The sequence below is a fragment of the Eptesicus fuscus genome, chromosome 3 (assembly GCF_027574615.1).
Source record: "Eptesicus fuscus isolate TK198812 chromosome 3, DD_ASM_mEF_20220401, whole genome shotgun sequence".
In the NCBI taxonomy this organism is placed as follows: domain Eukaryota; kingdom Metazoa; phylum Chordata; class Mammalia; order Chiroptera; family Vespertilionidae; genus Eptesicus; species Eptesicus fuscus.
This window is the reverse complement of record NC_072475.1, coordinates 53792369-53815393: the sequence shown is the minus strand read 5'-3', so window position 1 is coordinate 53815393 and position 23025 is coordinate 53792369. Positions and strand designations below refer to the sequence as shown.

General features: G+C 42.4%; 1 long non-coding RNA gene across 1 annotated transcript in view; it reads left to right on the top strand.

Annotated features, from left to right (window-relative positions):
- The first annotated feature begins 3609 nt into the window (after positions 1–3609).
- LOC129148576 (uncharacterized) overlaps positions 3610–23025 on the top strand; it is a 46148-nt gene continuing 26732 nt past the window's right edge. Inside the window, exon 1 of the long non-coding RNA XR_008555564.1 lies at positions 3610–3870. This is a non-coding gene — a long non-coding RNA (uncharacterized LOC129148576). The remainder of the gene's footprint in view (positions 3871–23025) is intronic.

Here is a 23025-nt window from a genome sequence, read left to right as displayed (position 1 = left end):
GGTGGACCCTCTTGGTGCACCCCTTTGTGGGCTGTATGTGCAGTCTTGTTGTAGTTAAGCCTTGCTTATTGTTGGTATCACTGGGAGGAGTTGATCTCCAAGCCAATTGGCTGTGAGTATCAGCAGTGTCTCCGCTGGGAGGGTTTCTGTGCTCAGCTTGGATGGGGGGGAGTCTCAGGGTGGTGCAGACAAGCTTTGGTTTCCCGTCAGCCCCGCCTTAAGAGGGTCCTGTTCTCCGTGTCCCACAACAATGGCTGCGCACCTCTGAAAGAAGACTGCTCTCGAGTTTCACCTGCTGCCAGACAGTCCAGTTTCTCCCTGACCAGAGCTGGATTTCAGTGCAATTGGGAGGTTTTGTTATCCTCCCGAAATAGAAAGCTAGCTGCGCGTTTGCTGCCCGCCCTCTCCGCGCGCTGCGAGTAAGCCAGCCACGTATTCAGCTGCCCGCCCTTTCCGCGCTCACGAATCTCTGCACCTCCACAGCTCCTGAGGCTCAGTATCCTTTTCTCTTTTTTTCTAGTTGTAGAACTTCCACTCAGCCAGCTGGTTTTGGATGATGTCTGCTCTGTTTTCCAGTTGTAGTTCATTTTATTTTTTTCATTGATTTCAGAGAGGAATAGAGAGATAGAAACATCAATGATGAGAGAGAATCATTGATCGGCTGCCTCCTACATGCCCCCCACTGGGGATTGAGCCCGCAACCTGGGCATGTGCCCTTGACCAGAATTGAACCCGGGACCCTTCAGTCCGCAGGCAAATGCTCTGTCCACTGAGCCAAACAAGCTAGGGCCCCAGTTGTAGTTTTAAAATTGTTGTGGTAGGCAACAATTAGGTGTTTACCTTATGCCGCCATCTTGGTTTCTCTGAAATTTCTTTTGAGAGTCAAATTTTTTAAACTTAAACTTCTTCTAATGCCACTTCTTCAAAATAGACTCGCCCAGGCCATGGTATTTTGTGGAAGAGCCACACTCAAGGGGCCAAAGAACCGCATGTGGCTCGCAAGCCGCAGTTTGCCCATAACTGACCTAATATATAGTCACAAATCCAAACAGAAAGCCAAAATGAGGAGACAAAGAAACAACCCCCAAATGAAAGAACTAGAGAATTCTTCAGAAGAATAGATAAATGAAGCAGAGATAAGAAATTTATCTGAAACAGAGTTCAGAGTAATGATGGTAAAGATGCTCAATAGCATGAAAAAAGATATAGTAACTATGAGATAAAGAATGACAGAGCACAAATAAAGAACACATTAGAAGGAATACCCAGCAGATTAGGGGAGGCTGAAGATCAAATAAGTGAATTAAAAGACAGAGTTGAAAGTATCACTCAATCAGAAAACCAGAAATACAAAACAGGAGGACGGCTTAAAGGAGCTGTGAGACAATGTGAAAGGTAACAATATTAGAATAGCAGGTGTGCCAGAGAGGCAGAAAGGGAGAAAGGCAAAGAGAAGGTATTTGAAGAAATAATGGCAGAAAACTTCTCTAACCTGGTAAAGGAAAAAGTTACACAAGTTCAGGAGGCACAGAGAACCCCAAACAAAAAGAACCCAAACAGGTCCAGACACATCATAATTAAATTCCAAAAATTAAAGACAGAGAGAATCTTAAAGGCAACAAGAGAAAAGCAAATGGTTACCTACAGAGGAGTTCTCATAAGGCTGACTCCTGATTTCTCCTCAGAAACTCTACAGACCATAAGGGAATGGCATGAAATATTCAAAGTAATGGAAAGCAAGAATCTGAAACCAAGATTACTATATCCAGCAAGACTATCATTCAAAATAGATGGTCAAATAAAGAGTTTCCCAGGCAAAAAAGGCTAAAAGAGTATATCACCACCAAGCCAGCATTACAAGAAATGCTAAAGGTATTGCTGTAATGAGAAGAAACAGAGAAATAAGTCAATCAAATTTTGTTTAATGGGTAAATAAATTTGCTACAGAAAAAATAAAAAGAATCAGGTGCCTATACTTGTATATAATGATTTTTGATACCAAGAATTAACCGATCAGACACAACCTTATTTTGTGACATGACCAATAAGATTCAACTCTATTATATTACCTATATATTTATGGTTGAAGACAAGGCATTTATACCAGATGGCTATTGATGTGTTGACTGTTGTCATTTTTTTAAGTTTGACAATCTAAGGCAGGCGTCCTCAAACTACGGCCCGCAGGCCACATGCGGGTGTTTTTGCCGTTTTGTTTTTTTACTTCAAAATAAGATATGTGCAGTGTGCATAGGAATTTGTTCATAGTTTTTTTTAAACTATAGTCTGGCCCTCCAACGGTCTGAGGGACAGTGAACTGGCCCCCTGTTTTAAAAGTTTGAGGACCCCTGAAAGGGAAAAGAGGTAAGTGTCCCTGACTAAATAGTCAGGTATTGCTAGTTTTAAAAATTCTTGGGGCACACTGGTTGAAAATTGCTGATTTAGAGTGATAGTAAGACATTAAAGTGTAAGAAAGGAATAACATTTTCAGTCAAATGAGAGCTACCATATAGTAAGTAAAAATATTAGTGCATAAACGCAATAATAAGAAATGTAATTTTATTTTTCTACAACTCAATTTAACTATTATCATTTCCAGACCAGGGAATTTTTATGTAGTCTGGGGTAGCCTGCATACTAGTCACCAATTAGCCTCTTAAATCTATTGTCCATACCTTGAGGTTATTTTTTTTTACCACCCTGAGGCCTAGGGGTTTTTTCTTTCTTTCTTTTTTTTCCTAAATATGTTTTTATTGACTTCAGAGAGAGGAAGAGAAAAGGAGAGAGATAGATACATCAATGGTGAGAGAGAATCATTGATCAGCTGCCTCTTGCACACCCTACACTGAGAATCATGCTGACAACCCGGACATGTGCCCTCACCAGGAATTGAAACATGACCTCCTGGTTCATGGGTTGATGCTCAACCACTGAACCACAGTGGCCCAGCTCGGCAGCTAGGTTTTAAATTCAAAAGCTAAGAATTGGCTCCTTTTGTTTTTCCTCTTTCCTACTATATCATTGACATTTGTTAGGAATGCTTTGGGCTGTCAGTAACAGAAAACTTGAATACCAGTGCTTTAAGTAATAGTTGTTTCTCATACATAACAAGATGTCTAGGGGAAGGCAGGCTGGTACTGGTTCAATGAAGTCAGTACTTGGCCTTTTACTCATACTTTCAAGATAGCTTTTGCAGCTCCAGCCATCACAACTATGTTTGAGACAAGAAGAAAAGAGAAGGGGCGGGGGGAGGGAATTTCCCAGAAACCCCCAGAAAATTTCTGCATTTTTGTTCATTGGTCATGATTATGTTTTAGGGCATAATTGCAAAGAAAATTACTTCTCATCCAAAAGTCCCTGACCTTCATGATTATGGGACCTGGGTATTTATCTTAAATTAGATTTTATAGGACAGTAACTCTCTTACAAAGCAGCTCAGGATTGTGTTCATGATATTATGTGATGATTTTTAAAAATCTACAAATACTTTGCCATGTTTCCCTTCCAAAAAATGACACCTAATTCTTCTCCTCTTCGGTATGAACCAGACTATATGGCTTGTTTCTAATGAAAAGACTGTAACAGAGTGACAGCATGAGACTTCCAAAATGAGGTCATAAAAGGTATCCCAGCAACCTTGCTCCTTCTTGGATCACTTGCTCTGGAGAATACCAGCTGCTATGTCATGAGGACACTGAAGCAGCTCTGTAGAGAGACCCACATGGCAAGGAACGGAGGCCTCCTGCCAACAGCCAGCACTGACTTGTCAGTTCCAGTCAAGCCTTCAGATGACATCTTGTCTATAACCTGATAAGAGCTCTACCCAGAACCACCCATCTGAGCCACTCCAGAATTCCTGACCCACAAAAAGTACGTGAGATGATAAATGTTTGTCATTAATTTTTGGAGTAATCTATTATGCAGTAATAGTTAACTAATGCCACATTCCCTCTGGGCTCCTTGGGTTCTCGGTAAGCCTAGCTCCAGGGCAATGTGCTCACCGGCATCGATGTGGATGATACCTCTTTGGTATCCCCTGAAGAGTCTTCCTACTGGAATATTGGTTCCATTTCCTCTACTTCCCAGAGTTGTGGCCTTCCTCAGACTGGTCTCATACAGCTAGGAGGAAGGGTGGAGGCACTGATTTGGTTTAAAGGCAGCAGGATTCAGCCATGTCATCTGCCATCTTTTTTTCTCAGACAATATAGGCTTCTGAGGCCTTGGGTAGCTACCTGAGAGGGAAAATGTATACTGACACAATTAGGTATTGTGGAGATTCTCTGGTCGTTTCCTGGCTCTGAGACACTGTTTTCCCTAAGGCCTGACTTAGCTTCTGCATTATTAGCGGAAGGTTCTCTTTGTGAATGTAGTTGTCCGTTTTTACGACGTAGTAGTAGTAGTAGTAGTAGTAGTAGTAGTAGTGGTGGTGGTAGAGAAATGCTTGCACTTCCCTAAAGTCTTAGCAACAATATTAAGGTCCTAAATAATCAAATAATTTGTCCCCTGGCCACTGGGAGCTGGACAGTGCTGGGGAGAGTAACTCATCCTCCAAAACGTGGTTTCTCCCCACATACCCAGGCCCCCATTTTTACAACAGATTAAGAGGTGTGCCAGTTTTGGAAGGGTTTTGAGGGCTTCTCTACTTTGGCAACTGAGGCTAGTGCCATTGAAATTATTCTGCCTTTCCTAAAAAGAGGCTCAGTTTTTTAAAAATGCACCCTAGGACAAGGGCATTATAATGACTTATTAGTTTCCTCCGGCTGCCACAAGATATTACCACAAACTGGGTGGCTTAAAACAACAGAACTGTATTCTCTCACGGTTCTGGAGACTAGAAGTCCAAAATCAAGTAGTCATCAGGATGATGGGAAGAATCTAGGGAAGAATCTATTCCATGCCTTACTCTTAGCTTCTGGTGTTATCAGCAATCTTTGTAGGCATTCCTTGGCCTACAGCAATATAACTCTTGTCTCTGTCATCATATTGCATTCTTCTTGTGTGTCTGTATTCTCACATGGACATTTTCTTATAAGAACATCAGTCATATTGGATTAGGGGCCCAGCATAATCCAATATGACCTCATGTTAACTAATTATATCTGCAATGATCCTATTTCCAAATGAGGTCATGTTCTGAGGTAATGGGGATTAGTATTTCAACATATCTTTTTTTTTGGGGGGGGGCATACAATTTATAACAATGACTTTATTCATCTCTGATTTAGAAAAACTTAATCATGAATGCAAACTCTAACAAGGGTGCTTCACATACACCCCTCCCCCTTTTTTTTTAGAGAGAGAGGAAGGGAGAGGGAGAGAGAGATAGAAACATCGATGTTGGAAAGAAACATCAATTAGTTGCCTCCTGCACACATCCCGACCGACCCGGGATCAAACCCACAACCAGGCGTGTGCCCTGACTGGGAATTGAACCTGTGACCTTTCAGTGCACAGGACGACGCTCAAACAGCTGAGGCACTCTGGCCAGGGCATTTCACCCTCTTTTATCAGTCGTCCTGTATCTGTCTAGGGCAGTGGTCGGTAAACCGCGGCTCACGAGCCACATGCGGCTCTTTGGCCCCTTGAGTGTGGCTCTTCCACAAAATACCACGTGCGGGCGCGCACGTACAGTGCGATTGAAACTTCGTGGCCCATGCGCAGAAGTCGGTTTTTCGGCCTGGGCGAGTCTATTTTGAAGAAGTGGCGTTAAAACACTCAAGGGGCCCAAGAGCCACCTGTGGCTCGCGAGCCGCGGTTTGCCGACTACTGGTCTAGGGGATTTAATCTTTCTGTAGGCCTCTTTCATACTTGGTCTCATCACTATGTGCTGGCATTTCGGAAATCAGCAGACTTTTGAGGGGTCACGTCAGCAATACACAGCACATTTCCAGCCAGATCACGGCCTTTGTGTCAGGATGACTTGGCTCTCATCCTAGTCTAGGGTTAGACTATACCCTCGAGCAATATGGGCTACCTCTGAATTCCAAAACATCTGGATGAGCTCTACAAACAGGCGATACTAATCTTGAACCAGAAGAACTTGTCCAGTAGCTTTACTCTTCCTTAATTCAATTTAATTTCTACTGTGAGCCCCTGATATCTGGGGTGGCAAAATTTAGTTTCCGTTAAATTGGCTTCCTCATGCTTTATCGGAGTTGTGCCTAAGTTCTAGGGGTCTTGCATTAGGCTCCCTAGGGAATGCACATGATCCTTGGTTGTTATCTATTCACACCAGCACTGTCTATCCGGTGCTTAGTGGCCACCCAGCACCATCTGCAGGATTTCTTTGGGTCCAAAAGCTCTCTGAGCTACATGTCTATGTCACCATTGAGCATACAGAAAATGCTCTACCGCCCTCAGCCCACAGTGGGGCAAGGGAAGCTCTAAGGTTGTTGATGGTCGTCTGCTCTGTTTCTTTGTTGTCTTAGAAGATCTTTCAGGGACAGGCAGGGGTCTGGGGCACAGGGTCTCCCTCTCTAGGGACCTATATGTATTACACGTGAATTTGTAATGCTTCCCCTCCCCCTCTACCAGCCTATAGATTCTTCATTTGGTTTGAGATCAGGGAAGCCTGTCCTTCTCATGTAGGGGAGGAAAAGTACTTTTTTCTCTTCCCTCCTAGTTCAGTTGTTGTGGCCATGAAAATGAAACTGATGAAATACAGATTAATAGGAGGAAAAACAGAGTTTATATGTGCCATGCATACACATGCAGGAGAATTCAATGAGAAGTAACTCAATAGAGGGGTTAGAATTTGAAGCTTCTATACCATCTTAATAGGTGAAGGGGAGGAGAGAGAAAGGCATTTACAGGAAGATAAATGACATTTTGAAAAGATAAAAGTTTTGGGTGTATTCTGAAGAACAAATAGACAAGAAGGTTGTAATATTTGCACAGGTATGAGTGGTCTCTCTGTCTCCTTCTGACCCATAAAATTCCCTGGTGAAGGAAATTGAGGTAGGCTTTATTTGTGTTCTCCTTCCTGGAGGAGATAGACCCTGAAGAGGAATTTATTTCTTAGATGTTGTTGTTTTTTAGTAATATAAGGGAAGCTTTGAGAAAGCTATTTTTCTGCATCCGTTGAATCTCAAATGTCTTCCATCCTATCTAATAAAAGAGTAATATGCAAATTGACCATCACTCCAACACACAAGATAGCTGCCCCCATGTGGTCAAAGATGGCTGCCCCCATGTGGACACAAGATGGCAACCACAAGATGGCCAGCAGGGAGGGACAGTTGGGAGGGACCAGACCTGCAGGGGAGGGCAGTTGGGGGCGATCAGGCCTGCAGGGGAGGGCAGTTGGGAGTGACCAGGCCTGCAAGGGAGGGCAGTTAGGGACAATCAGGCTGGCAGGGGAGGGCAGTTAGGCATCAATCAGGCCAGCAGGGGAGAAGTTAGGGGGTGATCAGGCTGGCAGGGCAGAAGTGGTTAGGGGCAGTCAGGAAGGCAGGCAGGGGAGCAGTTGGGAACCAGCAGTCCTGGATTTTGAGAGGAATGTCCGACTGCCTGTTTAGGCCGTATCCCAGTAGGATCAGGCCTAAACAGGCAGTCGGACTTCCCTTGAGGGGTCCCAGATTGAAGAGGGTGCAGGCTGGGCTGAGGGTCACATACCCCCGTGCACGAATTTCATGCACCGGGCCTCTAGTTTAAAATAATCTTTTTTTAAAACTTGATATCAAGTGGTCTATTTGGAGGTGACATATTCTAATCCCCTTCACTCAACATCAGATTGTCTTACAACTCTATTATTCTTGTGTTGTAAGTTCTATCTGGAGCTAGATTTCCCAACTCAAAAACCTAGAACTAGCTACTGCTGCTTCTTCCCCTTCTTCCTCTTCTCCTCTGCTTTTCCCTAGGTGAACCTTCTCTGAAAGAATAAATATTGAATAGCCCAGCTGACTAAATGTGGGATGGACCGAATAATGCAAGGGCATGGTAAACTCATGGTTACTATTTCAAAAACTTGTCCTGCCACACATGCTGTATCATTTCATTGTCTCAACAACTCTGTGAGGAAGATTTTATTGTCTGTTTTAGTTGAGGAAACACTCAGAGAAGTTAGGACTACACAGCTAGGAGCAAAATTTGAATCCACATCTACCTGATTTTAGAACCTAGTCTTGCCATCTCACCATACACTGTCTTTAGGCATGCATCGCCATGGAAGTGCCACCTGAATCCTCCAGGCCTTATCAACCTGTGGGTGCAAATGAGGTCACATTAGCACTTATCCAGAATTGTGCCAATAGGTCACTTGTTCACACAGGATCTCAGCCTCCTTTAATGTGTCTCCCAAGAAGATTCTCGTAGATATTCAAGAACAAGTTCTCTTGTCTCTTCTCCTTGGCAAGAACTGACACAAAAATGACACTCATGCTGCATATTGTGCCATGAATGATAAGGTTCCTTTTTTCCTGACCTAGGAATCTCAAGTCTTTTGTCAGCATCTATGAAACAGTAATAGGCTAACTTCTGAACTTGTAAGCAGGATAAAATCAAATCCCAGACCTGACACCTGGCATAGGCTTGAGGTCAGGTGCTATGTGGTAGCAGCCACTTGAGGCTGTTCAGAGTCCAGGCAGAACTGGTTGCTGTAGCAATGACTGAAATAAGGGACAGGTAAAGCCAAGGGAATCCAAATAGGTTGTAAAATAAGTGAAAATATAAATAGAGCCACTTTAAAATGGAGTCGAAGTTGCCATCCCAGAGGAATTGCCTTGCAGGTCTCATGCCTCAAATGTTTGCAGCGTTAAAACTGGGCAAAATGACCTTTGGACTAAAGCAACATGTGTCCCAAAGAACTATTTGCAAAGATAATAAGAAAGCAAATATTGTGACTACCAGATTGAAAATGAAAAAGGTTTAAAATTAGTGTCACTGTGTTAGCGTATCTGCACCTATAGAAATACCTTCCTTCTATTGATGTAATTGTTCCCCTTCCCTTTCTCATAAATACTCGCTGTCTTTGTCTCCTCATTGGAACTCTTTTGGGGTTACTGCCTGAATCAGTGCTTCCTGAATAGCCACTCCTTGTGATCTCAAATAAATGCTTGTTGCCTCTCACTTTGGCCATTTATATTTTGGTTAACAAGGTGATGGAAGTGTCCCTACAATGTTTTTCTCTCCTCAAATCGTGTACACTCACTCTCCACTAAGAATGGGAAAATTGGAGCCATCAGGCAAGAATTACGACCTGTGGGCATAAACCTACCAAATCTTTTAATTTCATTCATCCTGTTCCCTCTTTCCCTCTCACAACAAAAAAAGCTATCTCGCCTGTTCATTGTTGCTCAGTGGTTGAGCATCAACCCATGAACCAGGAGGTCACCACTTGATTCCTGGTCAGGGCACATGCCCAGGGTTATGGGCTCAATCCCTAATATGGGGCATGCAGGAGGCAGCCAATCATTAATGTTTCTATCTCTCTGTCCCTCTCTCTTCCCCTCTGAAATAAATAAAAACATATTTTTTTTTAAAAAGCCATCCCCTCTTATGCAGGACTTATCCCTTTTTTTTGCCTAGGTGTGTATATGAAAATGTTCCTTCTTCACTGGACTCTCTCTATTGACACTTTTAAAATATATATATATTTTATTAATTTTTTACAGAGAGAAAGGGAGAGGGATAGAGAGTTAGAAACATCGATGAGAGAGAAACATTGATCAGCTGCCTCCTGCACACTCCCTACTCGGTAACATGCCCACAACCAAGGTACATGCCCTTGACCGGAATCGAAAGAGGGACCCTTAAGTCCGCAGGCTGACGCTCTATCCACCTAGCCAAACCGGTTAGGGCTCTATTGACACTTTTTAAAAAAATTTTTGAAGTACATTTTACATTCAATATTATTTTGTATTAGTTACAGGTGTACAGCATGGTAGTCAGATAATCATATACTTTACAAAGTGTTCCCTCTGATATTTCCAGTACCCACCTGGCACATTACATAGCCATTACAATATCATTGAGTAGATTCCTTATGCTGTACTCTACATTCCCATGACTGTTTTGTAACTTCCAATTTGTACTTCTTAGTCCCTTCACCTTTTCACCCAGTCCTTCAACTCCCTCTCTCTGACATTTAAATATGCCCAAGTAGCTACACCCTAATCTCTCTACCTAACCCCACAATAGCTACACCCTAATCTCTACACCTTCTTTCAGAATCAAACTTCTCTGCATTGTTGTCTGTACAACCATCTCCATTTCTTCCCTCCCATTCAAACTTCAGAACTCACTCCAGTCTGATTTCTGCTCACACTGTACCCAGTGCACTTTTACTGGGATCATCTAAGACAGTGGTTCTCAACCTTTCTAATGCCGCGACCCTTTAATACAGTTCCTCATGTTGTGGTGACCCCCAACCACAAAATTATTTTCATTGCTACTTCATAACTGTAGTTTTGCTACTGTTATGAATCGTAATGTAAATATCTGTGTTTTCCGATGGTCTTAGGCTCTACAGCAGTGGTTCTCAACTGCTAGCAGGGTCGCCTAAGACCATCGGAAAACACAGATATTTACATTACGATTCATAACAGTAGCAAAACTACAGTTATGAAGTAGCAATGAAAATAATTTTGTGGTTGGGGGTCACCACAACATGAGGAACTGTATTAAAGGGTCGCGGCATTAGAAAGGTTGAGAACCATGGATCTAAGACCTCAAAATTGTTAATTCCTATAGACATTTATTCGTCTTTATCCCAACTGACTTCTCAATGGAATTTGGCATTTGCTCACTCACCCTTCTTAGAACAGTCTCACTGTTGGCTCCCACACCAGCTGATTTTTCTCCTCTCTCTCTGACCCTTTCTCCCCTCCTCTGCAGCATATTGTTCTCTACCAACCACTCTCTGTGTCCTCAGGCTGGCCCAGGCCCATCTCTTTTCTGCTGGAGGATAGGAAATCTTACTATCCCTCAACTTTAATCACCAGAAATAAATATGATTTACAAATTTCAGGTATAATACAAGTGTATTTAACCCTGATATTTTTAAAATCTAACATATTTAAGAAGGCAGTGCATTTTGCTTGAAAGAACATGGACCTTGGACTCCAATCTGGACACACATCCTGGTCTTTTCCACTTACTGTCAGAATCCCCTTGGGAAGTGTCAACTGGCCTGGTCTCAAGTTCTTCCTCTATAAAATAGGGCATACCATCCCTTTATTAAGTGTTTAGAACTGTGCCATCCCTCCCTTTTCCCCTTATAAATCATATCCTGGATTACTTCCTTTTTGAGTAGAATAGAGTAGTAAGTCTGAGTTCAATCTCTAGAGTCAAATCCTGAATCAGCCTCTTGCTATCTGACCTTGGGCAAATTACTTAATCTCTTTGAGTTTCCATTTTTGTCATCTGTAAAATAGATGTAATAATAGTGTCTACTTCATAGAATTGTTGAAAGGATTAAAGGTGATGTTAAGCACATAGCGCAGTCCATAGTTAGTTTTCAATATATGTTAACTCTTGGAAATGTTATCATCTCATACCTTTGGGCAGTCATATTTTAGTTTTCATTAGTTGGAACTCTATAGTTGTCCCCAAACAAGACATAATTTAGAGGTGATGAATCAAATTGAATAGCTTGAGGATCTTGACATACATTTTACCGAAGTGAATATTAGAGTAAGTTATAACCGTAAATGTGATTCATAACAGTACCTTAATTCAAAACCCAGACATTTGATGTTTATAATTGGGATTTTTTTTTACATATAATAACTTAATTTCTTTTCTTTAGAGTGAGGGTGGAAGAATTTAATAGCTTTTAAATTTAACATCTTTACATTTATACCAAAAAGTATGTGATACTTTATGGGCTGGTGTGGCTCAGCATTTGACTGTCAACCTATGAACCAGGAGGTCACAGTTTGATTCCCAGTAGGGGCACACGCCCTAGGTTGCAGGCTTGATCCCCAATGTGGGGTGTGCAGGAGGCAGCCGATCAGTGATTCTCTCATCATTGATGTTTCTGTCTCTCTTCCTTTCCCTTCCTCTCTGAAATCAATAATATATGTATATATATTAAAGTACGTGATATTAATAGTGCAGTCTTTGACTAATGTCCAAGTTATAAAAGACCAGTACATGCACAACATCACACAATCTCTTTTTTCCTTGACACTGCATTCCTCCTGCATCCCTCCTCAGCTAGAGCCCTATTACTACAGGAAGCCCTTCTAGACATTTAGGAGAACCTAGGAATGCAAAAACAGGAGAGGTGTTTTGAAAACCTGAGACAATTCTGGAGAAAGTGACTTGAGAGGGAGAGTGAATGCCGGGATCATCCCAGGTAAGGTCATTTTTCAACAGCATTTTCAGAAACGTTCTGAAAATATGTTATTGAAATTAATAAAAAATATTTTGGACACAATAGGTACTCACATAATAGTACATGTGAATGGATGTCCTTTCCTCCTTACTGGTTGAAAATAGCTAAATGAGGGATAATAGAGAGTAGAAGAAAGAGATAATAGTCCCCAAATTTAAAGACTGCCATTTACTGAGAACCAGAGACAGGAAGAAGAAACAGCAGCACTCATACACAATAAAATATATATTCTTTAGAAATCATACCTTCAGATTACAAACTTTTAAAAATATACCTTTATTCAAGACAAATATGTGGAACCAGCATAATAACGTGAGCAAGCTGTGAAGGTTTTAGGTTTGTTCTCTCTGTGACGTATTTTTCTTGTGGTTCAGGGATCTCTGGAGACATTAGGAAGCATGTAGGCAGGGATCTCTTGTGACATGGGAACTAAGCAAAGGATCACTGAGTGACCTACGGGAACCAATGGGCATGGGTCACAGATTTCAAGGACTAGTTTTATTTTATTTTATTTTTTTAAAATATATTTTATTGATTTTTTACAGAGAGGAAGGGAGAGGGATAGAGAGTCAGAAACATCGATCAGCTGCCTCCAGCACACTCCCTACTGGGGATATGGCCGCAACCAAGGTACATGCCCTTGACTGGGAATTGAACCTGGGACCCTTCAGTCTGCAGTCCAACGCTCTATCCACTGAGCCAAACCAGTTAGGGCTCAAGGACTAATTTTAAAAGAATCAACTTTATTGCTCAGCCAGTGTAGTTCAGTGATTGAGCATCAACCTATAAATCAGGATGTCACGGTTCAATTCCTGGTTGGGGCACATGCCTGGGTTGTGGATCCCCAGTGAGGGGCATGCAGGAGGCAGGTGATCAATGATTCTCTCTCATCATTGATGTTTCTATCTCTTCTTCTCCCTTCCTCTCTGAAATCAATAAAATATATATTCTTTAGAAATCAACTTCATTGAGACCTGGCCAGGTGGCTCGGTTGTTGTGAGCATCATCCTGTACACCCAAAGGTTGTGGTTTTAATCCCTGGTAGGACATGTACAGGACGCAACCAATTGATGTTTCTCTCTCCCTCCCTCTCCCTAACAAAATAAATAAAATATAGCCTTGGGTGAGGATTTTTAAAATTTTAATTTTATTGAAGTATAATTAACACAATAAAAATGTACCCATTTTGGAAGGTGGGGGTAGCTGGAGGAGGTTAGTGGGGGGGGGGGAAAGGGGGACATATGTAATACTTTCAACAATAAAGATTTTTTAAAAATGTACCCATTTTAAGGGTACTGTTCAGTTAACTTTCAAAAAATGGGGCATTTCCATGACTTTTAATATTGGGTATGCTTCGCCATCTAGCTAACAGTATCAGTCAGGGGCCTGGTAAGAAATAGAGGGCTCAGATAAACTGGATAATTTGATATTTACAAAGGCGTGGGCATAGTGTAGGGAAAGCACAAGATGGTTCTGTGTAGCAATGCCAGAGAGCTGTTACCACGTCTAGAACAGGAGTAGAGAGAAGGAAGCCGATAGCCAAATCTGGAAAGAGGGGCTGTGTGGGGAGCACTACCTACAGGAGTTAGGGTTTTCAGTTGCGGGCACAGCCAGACACAGACTGGGGTCATCCCACAGAGGAGTCAGGGAGAGAAACACTGCAATCTCGTACTCTCTGATTTCCTGCTAGGCCTCCCCTTGTCATAATTCAACCAGAAGTCAGAGGGTAAGGGAGCCCCTTCATTCAGTCCTTACAGGCTATCCTCTTAGTTCAGCTCTCATCTTTTTGGCTGCTTTTATTATGCAATATTAAAGTTGCCACTTCTTCCTCCCTAAAGACATAAGTCTTAGGTAATTATGCCTTTTATCTATTTTTGTTGTGTGACTTGTTCTTATTGGCTCAAAGGAAAATTTCTTCTTCTAAAAATAAACCAGTTAAATTCATGTGATCTTAGCCCTAACCGGTTTGGCTCAGTGGATAGAGCGTGGGCCTGGGGGGTTGAAGAGTCCCGGGTTCGATTCTGGTCAAGGGCACATGCCCAGGTTGTGGGCTCCATCCCCAGTAGGGGGTGTGCAGGAGGCAGGTGATCAATGATTCTCTCTCATCATTGATGTTTCTATCTCTTTCTCCCTCTCCTTTCCTCTCTGAAATCAATAAAAATATATTTTTAAAAATTCATCTAATTTTAGCTTTATACAAATAAAAGCTTTAAGTATGTTTCCTAAGCATTTGCCAATAGAAGGAATCAAAATACATGGTATTTGTTGTTTACAAGGTGTTTTGCCAGATAATCATTCTTGAGATCTTGAGATTTTTAAACATAGTTTTCAATTCAATAAACTTAGAATACAGTTGTATAAATTACAGCTTGGTGGTGACTGGTTTTAGAGGTTGCTGCGTGTTTCACCATTGATCAGATTTTACCACTAAGTAGCCATTTACTTTCAGAATCTTGTGTTGGTTAACTTTAGATGTTTGTGCTTTGTTTCATGTGTCTGTGGGGAAGTGTCCTTTAAAAGGAGTTTGTAGCCCTGGCTGGTGTTTCCCAGTGGTTAGAGCATCAGAATAAACACTGAAGGATTGTGGGCTTGATTTCCAGCCAAGGGCACATACCTGGTTGGTTCGCCCCCCCCGCACCTCCCTTCCCCAGTCTGGGCATATGGGGGAGGTAACCAATTGATGTGTCTTTCTCATATGGATGTTTCTCTCTCTCTCTCCCCCTCCCTCCCTTTCATTCTCTCAAAAAAAAAAAAAAATCAATGGAAAAAATATCTTTGGGTGATAATTAACATAAACAAACAAACAAATGGCATTTGTATCCTTAAGGTGCTTAAGAAACTGTAAGCTGCAGCATTGTCCATTTCCCATTATTGTAGAACTAGAGGCCCGGTGCATGAAATTCGTGCATGGGGGGAGTTGTCCCTCAGCCCAGCCTGCACCCTCTCCAATCTGGGACCCCTTGAGGGTTGTATGACTGCCTGTTTAGGCCCGATCCCACCGGGCAGTCTGACTGCCCATTTAGGCCCAATCCCCTAAACGGGCAGTCAGACATCCCTCTCACAATCCAGGACTGCTGGCTCCCAACTGCTCGCCTGCCTGCCTTCCTGATTGCCCCTAACACCTTCTGCCTGCCAGCCTGATCACCCTCTAACCACTCTCCTGCCAGCCTGATTGATGCCTAACTGCTCCCCTGCCAGCCTGTTTGCCCCTAACTGCCCTCCCCTGCAGGCCTGGTCACCCCTAACTGCCCTCTCCTGAATGCCTGGTCCCCCCCCCCAACTGCTCTCCCCTGCAGGCCTGGGTCCCTCCTAACTGCCCTTCCCTGCAGGCACGGTCACCTCCAACTTCCCTCCTCTGCTGGCCTGGTCACCCCTAACTGCCCTCCTCTGCAGGCTTGATCGCCCCCAACTGCCCTCCCTTGCAGGCCTGGTCCCTCCCATTTGCCCTCCCCTGCTGGCCTGATCGCCTCCAACTGCCCTCCCTTGCAAGCCTGGACCCTCCCAACTGCCCTCCCCTGCTGGCCATCTTGTGTCCACATGGGGGCAGGATCTTTGACCACATGGGGGCAGCCATCTTGTGTGTTGGAGTGATGGTCAATCTGCATACTACTCTTTTATTAGATAGGATAGAGGCCTGGTGCCCGGGTGGGGGCCGGCTGGTTTGCCCTGAAGGGTGTCCCAGATCAGGGTGGGGGTTCCCTTGGGGCATGGGGTGGCCTGGGCGAGGGGGCTGTGGTGGTTTTCAGGCTGGCCACGCCCCCTGGTGACCCAAGAGGAGGCCCTGGTATCTGGGATTTATTAATCTTCTATAATTGAAACTTTGTAGCCTGGAGCAGAGCCAAGCCTTCTGCTCGCTCTGTGGCAGCAGTCATTTCTGTTGGGATTTATTTATCTTCTATAATTGAAACTTTGTATCCTTAAGCGGAGGCCAAGGCAGGCCAGGAGTGCAGAAGCTTGGCTTCCTCCATTGCCGGGGGCAATCCTAGCCTCCTGCTCTCTCCAGCTCCGTGACTGCCGCCATTTTTGTTGGGATTTATTTATCTTCTATAATTGAACATTTGTAGCCTGGAGTTGAGGGTGTGCGGAAAGCTTGGCTTCCTCCATCGCCGGGGAAACCCAAACCTCCCTCCTGCTCTCTCTGTGGCCACAGCCATCTTGGTTGGGTTAATTTGCATACTCACTCCTGATTGGCTGATGGATGTGGCTTGTGGGTGTAACAGAGTGATGGTTAATTTGCATATTACTCTTATTAGATACGATATTTTATTCATGCCTGTGTGTTTCCCTAAAGTACTAATTGTAGAAAGAGCTGCTCATTGGTACATCACTAGTCATGAAACATTTTTGCTAGTTTCAATCAAGTCAATGCCCTTTAATACATATTGAAAAAAAGGTTAAAAAAACAACTCTTTGGAAGTGGATTCTTACATGTTAAAACCAAATTGACTAAATATCATCTCAGTGTCTCTTGCTAACATTACTTCCCAATTCCTCTGTCATCTATTTTTTTTTTTATTTTTTTTTGCAATCTAGGTTCACTCTGGAGAGTTACTTCATTATGATCTATTTCAATTACTCAATTGCCCTCCTTTAAATCTTGTTCTCTTATTATTTCTGGGACACCCTCCTAGGAGCTCTGGGAATTTAGTGATGATGCCCGATGCCTTAATTTTCCATAGAAATTTTCTAAGAAATTTCAGAGAAGGGTTCTTTTCATTCCCATAGGTGAGGAATTGGAAAGTGTGTAGGGACTCAGGGCAATGATGGCTTTAGTTGATTATTAATCTGTGTGTGGGATGGTGCACAAACCTTCTTGTGAAGCATCAGCTCCAGACAAGATAGGGACACTAGGGTATAATCAGGGCAATAGAAACTAAACAACTGGGGGGGAGGGGTTTCTACAGGTACCCTGGAGGGTTCTCTACAGTTTTCTCCCATAGATCCTTAATGAGGTTCTGCCTCACCTGGGCATGTTTAAGCACCATTTTCCCACACATATTACCCCTCCATCTTGTCAGGAGGGTAGCTTTCCAGGTTTTTGCTTTAGAAATGGCAATATCTTAGTCCTAGAATCCATTAAAGGAAAACATCGTGGTGATTTTCCCCACCTGTTTCTTGTCACTCAGATCCAAGCTTGACATGCCAAACTTTGCTTCGATATAAAAAACACTTCCCAGACTCCTTTGTCAGTACGCTCCCTATTAAGTTTTATTAATAAGAAGTACTAGGAGGAAAGGGAAAAAGGGACAGCTTTTTTTTTTTTTCTGTTCATCAGTGTTGCCTCAGGAGTGGCAGTTGACTCCAGCTACCAAATTCTTCCAACTCTTCTAGAACTAGACTCACTAGGCCCTGCCAGAGTACCAGCATCTGGGAGGTGCTTCCTTCTCAAAGGTCTGAACACCAGGTCTGCAGGGTCCACTCTCCCCTACTTCCTGAGCTCTTCATTCTAGTAACTAAAACCCAGCCTTAGGGGTTGGTAGTCAAATCCTGCAGCTGTCATCTTTGGGTTTGGTGCTCCCTTACCTGTCTAACCAATTCTTTGTAGGACTGCATACCCTCTGCTGAAACACCTATTGTGTTTTTAACTGGACCCAATCAATACACCCAGTATTTGGTGTATAACTGAGCAGGGAGTGGGGTTCTCATCCTGATTCTGGGGCTCAAGAGTTAGGTCTAATCTGCAGTGAAAAACAGACACCCCAAACTTTTTATGGATGATCACTAACTGAAAGCCTTGTGAACTGAACTAGCTCCAGGGAGAGAGCCTAATTGTGGCAGCCTCGGAGCACGAAAGCCAAGTGGAAGAGAAATGTAAAGTAAACTGTAAAGAGAAGGGTCCCCTCAGTTGAACTCAGGGCCCATGTTGCTCTAAGTCCTGCCGCCTTCTTAGGCATAATATTCTGTGGAAAAAGAAATCAGACTCCAACTTTAAAGTCATCCTTGTTTATTAAGATCTTTACACAGGAGTAAGTAATGGGTAAACATACAGTAGAGGTTCAACTCCCTGGTCTCTTTCATCTTTTTAGTGTTTTATATGCCTTTATGCAAACCAAATGTGTGGAACTAGTATAGGAATTAGAGGAAGCCACGAAGTATTTCTGAGAATTGGTTTCCTCTGGGGCCAAGATCTCTTGTGACACAGGGAGCTATGGACACATCTGGCAGGGGAGAGGTGAGTGGAGTAGACACAAGTTAATTGCAATTTATTTATACCACATGGGGTGAGGGGGGGGGACTTAAGAGGGCACGAAGCACTAAATGAAAGTGGACTGGTGGATGGGGTGAGTAGCCAGGAGGAAGAAACTATCCCTTAATTTTCTTTTTGACTCAGGGTCTATGCCAGGTGCTCTATGTATATTACTAAACTCTTATAGCAACCCTGCTGACATGATTTCCATTTACAAAATAAGGAAGTGAGGTGATGCAAGTTAAGTAGCTCACCTATCTTCATACAGGTAGAGACTAAGAAGGGAATTTCTTCCTACACTACATGTCCTTTTTTTGATGGTCCAAAACTTGCACAAATTACTGGGTCAACAGTTCAATTCCTTATGGATTAAGTACTTGTGAGCTAAGGAATCTAAAGGCTATTTAAAGCCATTCTTGGCTCATAGGCCCCACAAAAATAGGCGGCATACAGGTTTGGTCCCTAGAATGTAGTTTGCAGACCCCTGTTCTAGGGCTTTGAGACCCTGGTGTGTTAATAGGCTTCCCTCCCTTGGTAGGTACCAAACTTTACTCTTTTTTGATTAGCACTGTAAGCCTGATGACAACTCTGCTTTTCAGAGGTTTTTAGCCTTTTAGCCTCTGCCCTCAAATTTCAAAGCACGGAGATTATCTTGGTGGGAAAACTGGCCTTGTGTTTAATGACCCTCAAAACTCAAGCTTCATGAAATGGCCAAGATTCTGACATTTTCTTTGTCCACTACCAGCAGCCCTGACTCTCATCCTGCATTCAGAATAGGCACATGCTACCAGTAAAAAAATGATTACAAACCAATTCACCTCTCTTAAGTTTCCACTTTGTAGAACCTTAGCCTCTACATTAGTTATTGTTTCAGTAGCTGATAGTTTTGACAATTTTACACTTATTTTTTAAAATATATTTTTATTTATTTTAGAGAGGAAGGGAGAGGGAAAGAGAAACATCAGTGATGAGTATCATCTATCGGCTGCCTCCTGCACACTCCCCACAGGGGACCGAGCCCGCAACCCAGGCACATGCCCTTGATCAGAATCTAACCAGAGACCTTCAGTCTGCAGACTGACGCTCTATCCACTAAGCCAAACCAGCCAGGGCCAATTTTACATTTTTATGTGGCTTTCCTCAGTGTTCTTGGCCATGCTACCTAGAAACCTAAGTTTTTTTTTTTTTTATTTCTTTATTGATTAAGGTGTCACATATTTGTCCTCATCCCCCCATTCCCATCCCACACCCCTCCCCACGGATGCCCCAACCCCCTGTTGAACTTAACCGTTGGATAGGCTCATATGCATGCACACAAGTCCTTTGGTTGATCTCTCCCCCCTCCCTCCAACCTCCCCTATCCTCCCTCTGAGGCCCGCTAGTCCGATCGATGCCTCCTTGTTTCTGGTTCTGTTCTTGTTCCTCAGTCTATCTTGTTCATCATTTCCCCTAGATGAGCGAGATCATATGTCACTAGATATATACTTATAAGAACTGAATGTGAGACGAGCAATAATAGTTATGCTGACAGGCAAATGAATCAGTCTGTAGTGAGTTTCTTTCTGGACCAACAGTTCTTTTGAGACCCAACTTCAATGTCCACCAGTTCCTTATGTGTACATGTCAGCACTGACCCCTCAGCTCTGGATGGTGGACAAATGGTGGTAACGGAGTTCCGACTCCCTCTGGTTTGGTCTCGGCCGGACCCAGGGGCACGGCTTCACCCGGACTAAGGGGCTAGAAACCTAAGTTTTGCTTTTCAAGTAATTTTAAAATAGTACATTAAAGCTAAATAAATTCAAATTCACTCACTTGTGCTATTTCCAAAAATTAACAATACTATTCTTTTTTTAAAAATCCTCACCCAAGGATATGTTTTCATTAATTTGAGAGGAAAGGGGAGAGATGAAACATCATTATGACAGAGAAACATCAATCAGTTGCCTCCCATACACGCCCCAACCAGGGATTGAACCTGACACCTTTCAGTGTATGAGATGATGCTCCAACCAACTGAGCCACATTGGTCAGGGCACACAATGCTATTTTTTCATGCTGAAAAAAACTTTCCTGAATTATGATGCTTTAAATTTAAAGGCAAAAAAGGACCATCTAGAATAGTACAGGCTGAAATGTATAAGCTTCCTTTATCTTGCAGTTAAGAACATTAAGGTTTTTTTCCTACTAGATGATATGTTCAGTATGACTGAAAATTCAAAAAGTATAAAAACATAGTGAAAAAGCATTCTTCCACTCCTATCATACGGCCACCCAGTTTTTCTCCCTGCTGGAAGAATTGTTTCTCCTTCTAGGAATATTTTATACAAATCCTATCTAATAAAAGAGTAATATGCAGATTGACCATCACTCCAACACACAAGATGGCTGTCCCCATATGGTCAAAGATCCTGCCCCCATGTGGACACAAGATGGCCACCACAAAATGGCCAGCAGGGGAGGGCAGTTGGGAGGGACCAGGCCTATAAGGGAGGGCAGTTGTGGGCAATCAAGCCTGCAGGGGAGGGCAGTTAGGGGTGACCAGGCCTGCAGGGGAGGGCAGTTAGGGGTCAATCAGGCTGGCAGGGGAGGGCAGTTAGGCATCAATCAGGCTGGCAGGGGAGCAGTTAGGCATCAATCAGGCTGGCAGGGGAGTGGTTAGGGGGTGATCAGGCTGGCAGGCAGAAGGTGTTAGGGGCAATCAGGAAGGCAGGCAGGCGAGCGGTTGTGAGCCAGCAGTCCTGGATTGTGAGAGGGATGTCCGACTGCCCATTTAGGCCCGATCCCACTGGATCCCAGATTGGAGAGGGTGCAGGCTGGGCTGAGGGACACCCCCCTGCCCTGTGTACTAATTTCGTGCACTGGGCCTCTAGTACATATATATATGTTTCTATTTTTTGGACAAGTTTGCACACTACATATGCTATTCTACATCTTGTATTTTTTATCTAACTCTGTATCTGATAGTTCTTTTCATATCTGTAAAGTGATTTATTTATTTTTTTAACTTTTTTTTTTATTGAGGTATTATATGTGTACATATCTTACCATTACCCCCCCCCCCCCCCCCTGTAAAGTGATTTATTTTTGTTTAACGGCTATATAGTCCTCCATTATGCCATCATTTACTCAGGGTCCACTGATGCAACATTATGGTTGTTTCTAAGTTTTGTATATGTCATTCTACACATATGTGAAGACAGCTTTCAGAAATTCCTAGAGGCAGAAATGCAAAGTTTACCTCCAAAGTGATTTAAACTTTTCCATTCATACCAAGGAACATGTAAGAGTGCCTAATTCCCTACACCAAGCATGTCAAACTTGGGGCCTGTGGGCTGCAAAAATATTTTACAGCCAATATAACAGTATGTAAGAAACGTTTTAATAAAAAATTCGTAACTTAATTTTTACAATATCCTGCTATACATAATTATTAACGAACAACGTCCGCTAATGACTGATTACTATAATCCTGTTGCATTCATTTCCCTTACACGCCTTACTCACAGGCGCACCATTTCTCCCCACTAATACTAGCAGCGAATATTTTAGCAGCCGATGGCCACATCACTAGTCTTGGACTAACTTGTTTGGTGTGCGCAACAGGAAATGTTTCACTTTTGGAGAAAAAAAAAAAGGTTTATTTGCGTTACGCTTATTAATGTGTGCAGTTATTCAGTGTCTGGTAAGTTAATGTTCAAGAAAATATTTTTATTAAAATGTTCTATTATTTTGAGTACTTCATTGTATTCAGCATGTCTCTATTGAAATAAACTTACGTTTCTATGAAAATTAAAGCTTTTGTTTCTTTTGTGGCCCACATAAACTTAAACCTTGTTTATTTAGCCTATGTTAGCCTTTTGAGTTTGACATGCTTGTCCTATACTCTTGCTAAGATTTTTAAAAACTTTACACAAAAACAAAACAAAACAGCACTTTTATCTCTACTAACCTGAAGAGTGGAAAAATGTATGAGCAAAATGTAAATGATATCATGCACCTTTTCACATATTCAAGAAACATTTGTATTCCCTTCCTGGGAACTATGTTCCTTGGGATCAAACTTTTCTAACCTTCCTTTTGGGTTAGTAGTCTTTTTCTTAATGTATTGACAGACACTTTATATAAAGGAAATTAGTTTTTTTGTAATGAAGTGCATCTATTTCTTCCCTAGTCTGCCATGTCTTCCAATTTTCCTTTATGGTAGTTTTTGTAAAATATACATAATACTCCATTTTTATTTTTAATATTTACATTTTCCGATTCTCAACTTCTGCAGTTTTAGTACTCCTGGAGAAATTAAAAGCTCTCATGTCCCTTCTACAAAAGAGGAAAAAGTAGCAATACATTCTAATTACTGACACAAAAAATTTGTTAGTTTCTAACAAAAAGGCATATACATAGGACTATCATTAAGACTAATACAGAAATTTAAATTTATCTTAAAACCAACTTTAGTCAGGAAGACTTCTTCACAAATAAGTGGTTAAATATATAAATCCTA